This window comes from Heptranchias perlo, unplaced genomic scaffold (genome assembly GCF_035084215.1).
Source record: "Heptranchias perlo isolate sHepPer1 unplaced genomic scaffold, sHepPer1.hap1 HAP1_SCAFFOLD_47, whole genome shotgun sequence".
Taxonomy (NCBI): Eukaryota; Metazoa; Chordata; class Chondrichthyes; order Hexanchiformes; family Hexanchidae; genus Heptranchias; species Heptranchias perlo.
The window spans coordinates 5,946,901-5,955,385 of record NW_027139484.1 but is presented as its reverse complement, the minus strand read 5'-3'; the positions used below and the strand labels follow the sequence as shown (position 1 = coordinate 5,955,385).

The window sequence follows — 8,485 nt, the reverse complement described above, 5'->3', positions numbered from 1 at the left end:
AGGTTGCATGGACTCGCCTTGTATTCCCCTGAATAAAGAAGATTCAGGCGTGATTGAATTGAGGTGTTTAAGATGATGAAAGGATTTGATAGGGTAGATAGAGAGAAACTACTTCCTCTGTTGGGGGAGTCCAGAACAAAAGGCCATAACCTTAAAATTGGAGCTCGGCCGTCCAGGGGTGATGTCAGGAAGCACTTCTTCACACAAAGGGTCGTAGAAATCTGGAACTCTCTCCCACAAAAGTCTGTTGAGGCTGGGGGTCAATCCAAAATTTCAAAACGGAGATTGATAGATTTTTATTAGTCAAGGGTATTGATGATTAACGAACCAAGGCGGGTAGATGGAGTTAACATACTGATCAGCCATGATCTAATTGAATGGCAGAACAGGTTGAGGAGCTGAATTGTCCACTCCTGTTCCTATGTAACAGGCTCGTGTGGCTGAATGGACTTCTCTTGTTCCTATGTAACATGCTCGAGGGGCTGAATGTTCTCATCTTCTTCCTATATTATCATGCTCGAGGGGCTGAATGGACTCCTCTTGTTCCTATGTAACATGCGCGACAGGCTGAATAGCGTCCAGATCCTGTATAACAGTCTCGAAGGGCTGAATGGCTTCCTCTGTTCCAGTGCAACGAGCTCGAGGGGCTTAATGGCCGAGTCCTATTCCAGTGTAATCGGCTCGAGGTGCTGAATGGCCTTCAGTTCCCGTGGAACACGCTCGTGGGGCTGAATGGCCTGCTGATGTACCTATCTAACAGGCTTGAGAGGCTGATTGGCCTCCAGGTCTGATGTTTCGGGCTCGAGGGGCTGAATTGCCTTCAATTCCCGTATAACACGCTCGAGGGGCTGAATGGTCTGCTGCTGTTCCTGTGTAACAGGCTTGAGGTGCTGATTGGCTAACAGATCTAGTCTAAGGTGCTCGAGGGGCTGAATGTCCTCCTCCTGTTGCTATCTTACAGGCTTGAAGGGTTGATTGGCGTCTAGTTCCTATATAACAGGCTCAAAGGGCTGAATGGCCTTCAGTTCCCAGATAACAGGCTCGAAAGGCTAAATGGCCTCCTCCTTTTGATATTTGACAGGCTTGAGGGGTTGATTGGCCTCAAGTTCCTGTATAACAGGCTCAGAGGGCTGAATGGCCTCCTCCTGATTCTATGTAACAGGCTTGAGGGGATGATCGGCCTCCAGTAACGATGTAACGGGCTTGAGGGGCTGAATGGCCTCCTCCTTTTCCTGTGTAACAGCCTTCAGAGGCTGAATGGCCTTCAGTTCCCATATTAAAGGCTTGAGGAGCTCAATGGCCTCCTTCTGTTCCTGTCGAACAGCCGTGAAGGACTTGCGGCCAATTTGTCCAAGATGATTGCCAGACTTGCTGCCATTTTGCCCAAGATGTCGGGCGAACTTGCCACCATTTTGTCTAAAAATTAGAGCCGAACCTTTCAGGAGCGAGATTAGAAAACTTTTCTACACACAAAGGGTGGTAGAAGTTTGGAACTCTCTTCCGCAAATGGCAATTGATACCAGCTCAATTGCTAAATTTAGATGTGAGATTGATAGCTTTTTGGCAATCAAAGGTATTAAGGGATATGGGCCAAAGGCGGGTACATTGAGTTAGATCACAGATCAGCCATGATCTTATCAAATGGCGGAGCAGGAACGAGGGGCTGAACGTCCTACTCCTGTTCCTATGTTCCTATGATATTATTTATATGGAATTCCGACAGGCATTTGATAAGGTTCCACACAAGAGACTGTTGGCAAAAATGAAAGCGCATGGAACTTGAGGCAATGTATTGGCATGGGTAGAGAATTGGTTAGGAGATAGTAGTCAGACAGTGGGGATAATGGGTACATACTCCAATTGGCAGGATGCGACTAGTGGTGTCTCCCAGGGATCTGTAACTGGGGTCTCAGCTTTTCACCATATTTATCAATGACTTAGATGAAGGAACAGAGAGTCGTATATCCAAGTTTGCTGATGAGACTCAGTTAGGTGTTACAGTGAGTCGTGTGGATGCGAGTGGAAAGTTGCAAAGGGACATTGATAAATTTAGTGAGTGGGCAAAACTATGGCAGATGGAGTTCAATGTGGGGTAATCCACTTTGGACCTATGGTCAGGGTATTTTCCAAATGGTAAGAAGCTCGGAACTGTGGAGAAGCAGAGAGAATTAACGGTTCATTTACATAAATCAGTAAAAGCTAACGGACGGGTCCAAAAATAATTTAAAAGGCGAACGGAGTGTTAGCCCTTATCTCAGAGGGCTGGAATATAAAGAAGTGGAAGTTATGTACCAGTTATATAAAGCTCTGGTTAGACTGCGTCTGGAGTAACTGCGTTCAGTTTTGGACACTGCACCTCAGGAAGGATAGATTGGCCTTGGAGGGAGTGCAGAGCAGATTCACCAGAATGTTACCGCGGTTAAAAAGGTTAAACTATGAGGACAGGCTGCATGGACTGGGCTCGTATTCCCTCGAGTACCGAAGATTGAGGGGCGGTCTGAGCGACGTGTTTAACATGTTTAAATGAGTCGATAGAATAAAGAGAGAGAGAATCAATTTCCTCTGGGGAATCAAGAACGAGGGGGACAGAACCTTAAAATTAGAACCATGCCATTCAGGTTCGAAATCAGGAAGCACTTTTTTACACAATGGGCAGTAGAAGTCTGGAACTCTGTCCCCCAAAAGACTGTGGATGCTGGGGTTCAATTGAAGCTTTCAAGACTGAGATCGGTAGATTTTTGTTGGGTGAGGGTATCGAGAGATAGGGAGCAAAGACGGATAAATGGATTTGCGGCTTCAGATGATCTCTGATCGAATTGAAGAGTGGAACAGGTTCAAGGGGCGAAATGGCCTCCTCCTGTTCCCAATGGAAATGTTGAGAATATGCTTTATTGATGCTGTGATGCCAGGTCCCACACCTGTCAAAACAAGGCCACATTTGGGAGTTTAATAACTTTGAAATGAACATTTTTCTTTTGTGACTTGTGCAACTTCGATCAATTGAATAGTTATGAAAGAGAATCAATGCCGTCATTCTAATTTCTGGCTGACCACCAAAGCAAAGGTTTCCGTAGTGTAGTGGTTATCACGTTCGCCTCACACGCGAAAGGTCCCCGGTTCGATCCCGGGTGGAAACATTATGTTGGGGCAGATGTTTTTTTCATCTGTGAAAGAGCCGGTCCTGTTAAATTTAACACAAATTCGTGGTCTCACGAGCACTGAACATTTTAAACCGAGCCCTTCAAAATACAGTGTGTAAAATGAGAAGGGATAAAAAGTTCATCGCACAAAAGAAATGATTTCAAACTTCCCTCATTCGCCTTTCTGCAAAATAACGTTATCGGTTAATTAATGGTGATGAAAACAATGATCGTTTTTTTTTCTTGCCACAGCCTTTCAATTAGTTCATGCGACTAATATAACAAGTGTTCAAAAGTTGCTTTTCTGACCAGGAATCGAACCGGAGCCGCGGCACCCTCTGAAGAGCAAGCACGATTCGGCACTGGATCGAACGAGTGGGCTGGATCCCTTCAAATGTTGCACTGATATCAGGATAAGCGGAAACACTGATACATTGGGAATGAAGCCTCACCAACAGAGGAGCTGCTTTTTCAAGCTAAGAAATACAGCTGATTTTAAATCAGCAAAATTTCACTTCATTAAAGTAGACAAAAAGGCAACTATCTCTGAACTGTCGCCGCTATCTGAAAAACACAGACATTTTATTGATCGGGGAATAATGATCTTGTTCAAACTGTACAAGTTAAAAATCATTTCGAATCTTTTAAAAATAACAATCTGATTTCAAGCATTCTCCAACCAAACAAAATCACCGAGCATTCCCAGGATATTGGGAGATTATGTGAGTGGTAAAACTGTGGTAAATGGAGTTCAATGTGGGGAAATGTGAGGTCATCCACTTCGGATCTAAGAAAGATAGATCAGAGAATTTTCTAAATGGTGAGGAGCTCGGAACTGTGGAGGAGCAGAGAGATTTAGGGTCCAAGTACAGAAATCATTAAAAGCTAGTGGACAGTTACAAAAATAATTAAATGGTTAATAGAATGTCGGCCTTTATTTCTCGAGGGCTGGAAAATAAAGGGGTGGAAGTTATGTTCCAGCTGTACAGAGCTCTGGTTAGAGCCCATCTGGAGAACTGCATTCAGTTCTGGGCACTGCACCTCAGGAAGGATATATTGGCCTTGGAAGGAATGCAGCACAGATTCACCAGAATTATAGGCGGGCTAGAAGGGTTATATTATGAGGACAGGTTGAATAGACTAGGCTTTATTCCCCTGAATACAGAAGATTAAGGGGTGATCTAATTGAGGTGTTTAAGATGATTAAAGGAGTTGATAGGGTAGATGGAGAGAAACTACTTCCTCTGGTGTGGAATCCAGAACAAGGGGGAATAACCTTAAAATTAGAGCTCGGCCGTTCAGGGTTGATGTCAGGAAGCACTTCATTCTGTTGAGGCCTGGGGTGAATACGAAATTTCAAAACGAAGATTGCAGATTTTTGTTAGGCATGGGTATTAATAATTAAGGAACCAAGGCGGGTAGATGGAGTTAAGATACAGATCAGCCATGATCGAATTGAATGGCGGAACAGGTTGAGGAGCTGAATTGTCTAATCCTGTTCCTGTGTAACAGGCTCGTGTGGCTGAATGGACTCATCTTGTTCCTGCATTAACATGCTCGAGGGGCTGAATGGACTCCTCTTGTTCCTATGTAACATGCGCGAGGGGCTGAATGGCATCCAGATCCTTTATAACAGTCTCGAAGGGCTGAATGGCCTCCTCCTGTTCCAGTGCAACAAGCTCGAGGGGCTTAATGGCCGAATCCTATTCCAGTGTAATAGGCTCGCGGTGCTGAATGGCCTTCAGTTCCCGTATAACACGCTCGAGGGGCTGAATGGCCTGCTGCTGTTCCTATGTAACAGGCTTGAGGGGCTGATTGGCCTCCAGATCTGATGTTTCGGGCTCGAGGGGCTGAATTGCCTTCAATTCCCGTATAACACGCTCGAGGGGCTGAATGGTCTGCTGCTGTTCCTGTGTAACAGGCTTGAGGTGCTGATTGGCTAACAGATCTAGTCTAAGGTGCTCGAGGGGCTGAATGGCCTCCTCCTGTTGCTATCTTACAGGCTTGAAGGGTTGATTGGCGTCTAGTTCCTATATAACAGGCTCGAAGGGCTGAATGGCCTTCAGTTCCCAGATAACAGGCTCGAAAGGCTAAATGGCCTCCTCCTTTTGATATTTGACAGGCTTGAGGGGTTGATTGGCCTCAAGTTCCTGTATAACAGGCTCGGAGGGCTGAATGGCCTCCTCCTGATTCTATGTAACAGGCTTGAGGGGATGATCGGCCTCCAGTAACGATGTAACGGGCTTGAGGGGCTGAATGGCCTCCTCCTTTTCCTGTGTAACAGCCTTCAGAGGCTGAATGGCCTTCAGTTCCCATATTAAAGGCTTGTGGAGCTCAATGGCCTCCTTCTGTTCCTGTCGAACAGCCGTGAAGGACTTGCGGCCAATTTGTCCAAGATGATTGCCAGACTTGCTGCCATTTTGTCCAAGATGTCCGGCGAACTTGCCACCATTTTGTCTAAAAATTAGAGCCGAACCTTTCAGGAGCGAGATTAGAAAACATTTCTACACACAAAGGGTGGTAGAAGTTTGGAACTCTCTTCCGCAAATGGCAATTGATACCAGCTCAATTGGTAAATTTAGATCTGAGATAGTTAGCTTTTTGGCAATCAAAGGTATTAAGGTATATGGGCCAAAGGCGGGTATATGGAGTTAGATCACAGATCAGCCATGATCTTATCAAATGGCGGAGCAGGAACGAGGGGCTGAACGTCCTACTCCTGTTCCTATGTTCCTATGATATTATTTATATGGAATTCCGACAGGCATTTGATAAGGTTCCACACAAGAGACTGTTGGCAAAAATGAAATCGCCTGGAACTTGAGGCAATGTATTGACATGGGTAGAGAATTGGTTAGGAGATAGTAGTCAGAGAGTGGGGATAATGGCTACATACTCCAATTGGCAGGATGCGACTAGTGGTGTCTCCCAGGGATCTGTAACTGGGGTCTCAGCTTGTCACCATATTTATCAATGACTTAGATGAAGGAACAGAGAGTCGTATATCCAAGTTTGCTGATGAGACTCAGTTAGGTGGTACAGTGAGTAGTGTGGATGCGAGTGGAAAGTTGCAAAGGGACATTGATAAATTTAGTGAGTGGGCAAAACTATGGCAGATGGAGTTCAATGTGGGCTAATCCACTTTGGACCTATGGTCAGGGTATTTTCCAAATGGTAAGAAGCTCGGAACTGTGGAGAAGCAGAGAGAATTAACGGTTCATTTACATAAATCAGTAAAAGCTAACGGACGGGTCCAAAAATAATTTAAAAGGCGAACGGAGTGTTAGCCTTTATCTCAGGGGGCTGGAATATAAAGAAGTGGAAGTTATGTTCCAGTTATATAAAGCTCTGGTTGGACTGCGTCTGGAGTAACTGCGTTCAGTTTTGGACACTGCACCTCAGGAAGGATAGATTGGCCTTGGAGGGAGTGCAGAGCAGATTCACCAGAATGTTACCGCGGTAAAAAAGGTTAAACTATGAGGACAGGCTGCATGGACTGGGCTCGTATTCCCTCGAGTACCGAAGATTGAGGGGCGGTCTGAGCGACGTGTTTAACATGTTTAAATGAGTCGATAGAATAAAGAGAGAGAGAATCAATTTCCTCTGGGGAATCAAGAACGAGGGGGACAGAACCTTAAAATTAGAACCATGCCATTCAGGTTCGAAATCAGGAAGCACTTTTTTACACAAAGGGCAGTAGAAGTCTGGAACTCTGTCCCCCAAAAGACTGTGGATGCTGGGGTTCAATTGAAGCTTTCAAGACTGAGATCGATAGATTTTTGTTGGGTGAGGGTATCGAGAGATAGGGAGCAAAGACGGGTAAATGGATTTGCGGTTCAGATGATCTCTGATCTAATTGAAGGGTGGAACAGGTTCAAGGGGCGAAATGGCCTCCTCCTGTTCCCAATGGAAATGTTGAGAATATGCTTTATTGATGCTGTGATGCCAGGTCCCACACCTGTCAAAACAAGGCCACATTTGGGAGTTTAATAACTTTGAAATGAACATTTTTCTTTTGTGACTTGTGCAACTTCGATCAATTGAATAGTTATGAAAGAGAATCAATGCCGTCATTCTAATTTCTGGCTCACCACCAAAGCAAAGGTTTCCGTCGTGTAGTGGTTATCACGTTCGCCTCACACGCGAAAGGTCCCCGGTTTGATCCCGGGTGGAAACATTATGTTGGGGCAGATGTTTTTTTCATCTGTGAAAGAGCCGGTCCTGTTAAATTTAACACAAATTCGTGGTCTCACGAGCACTGAACATTTTAAACCGAGCCCTTCAAAATACAGTGTGTAAAATGAGAAGGGATAAAAAGTTCATCGCACAAAAGAAATGATTTCAAACTTCCCTCAGTCGCCTTTCTGCAAAATAACGTTATCGGTTAATTGATGGTGATGAAAACAATGATCGTTTTTTTTTCTTGCCACAGCCTTTCAATTAGTTCATGCGACTAATATAACAAGTGTTCAAAAGTTGCTTTTCTGACCGGGAATCGAACCGGAGCCGCGGCACCCTCTGAAGAGCAAGCACGATTCGGCACTGGATCGAACGAGTGGGCTGGAACCCTTCAAATGTTGCACTGATATCAGGATAAGCGGAAACACTGATACATTGGGAATGAAGCCTCACCAACAGAGGAGCTGCTTTTTCAAGCTAAGAAATACAGCTGATTTTAAATCAGCAAAATTTCACTTCATTAAAGTAGACAAAAAGGCAACTATCTCTGAACTGTCGCCGCTATCTGAAAAACACAGACATTTTATTGATCGGGGAATAATGATCTTGTTCAAACTGTACAAGTTAAAAATCATTTCGAATCTTTTAAAAATAACAATCTGATTTCAAGCATTCTCCAACCAAACAAAATCACCAAGCATTCCCAGGATATTGGGAGATTATGTGAGTGGGTAAAACTGTAATACTGCATACAGTTTTGGTGTCCATACTTAAGAAAAGACATACTTGCTCTCGAGGCAGTACAAAGAAGGTTCACTCGGTTAATCGCGGGGAAGAGGGGGTGGACAAAGGAGGAGAGGTTGAGTAGATTGGGACTCTACTCATTGGAGTTCAGAAGAAGGAGAGGCGATCTTATTGAAACATATAAGATTGTGAAGGGGCTTGATCGGGTGGATGCGGTGAGGATGTTCCCAAGGATGGGTGAAACTAGAACTAGGGGGCATAATCTTAGAATAAGGGGCTGCTCTTTCAAAACTGAGATGAGGAGAAACTTCTTCACTCAGAGGGTAGTAGGTCTGTGGAATTTGCTGCCTCAGGAAGCTGTGGAAGCTACTTCATTAAATAAATTTAAAACAGAAATAGACAATTTCCTCGAAGTAAAGGGA

The 8,485-nt window shown here is 44.6% G+C and overlaps 2 non-coding genes across 2 annotated transcripts; both read left to right on the top strand.

Moving 5' to 3' along the window:
* The first annotated feature begins 3,064 nt into the window (after window positions 1-3,064).
* Window positions 3,065-3,137, top strand: trnav-cac (transfer RNA valine (anticodon CAC)). The gene has a single exon. It is a non-coding gene; the product is annotated as a tRNA-Val (tRNA).
* A 4,107-nt stretch (window positions 3,138-7,244) lies between these two features.
* On the top strand, window positions 7,245-7,317 carry trnav-cac (transfer RNA valine (anticodon CAC)). Its single transcript has one exon. It is a non-coding gene; the product is annotated as a tRNA-Val (tRNA).
* The last annotated feature ends 1,168 nt before the right edge of the window (window positions 7,318-8,485 follow it).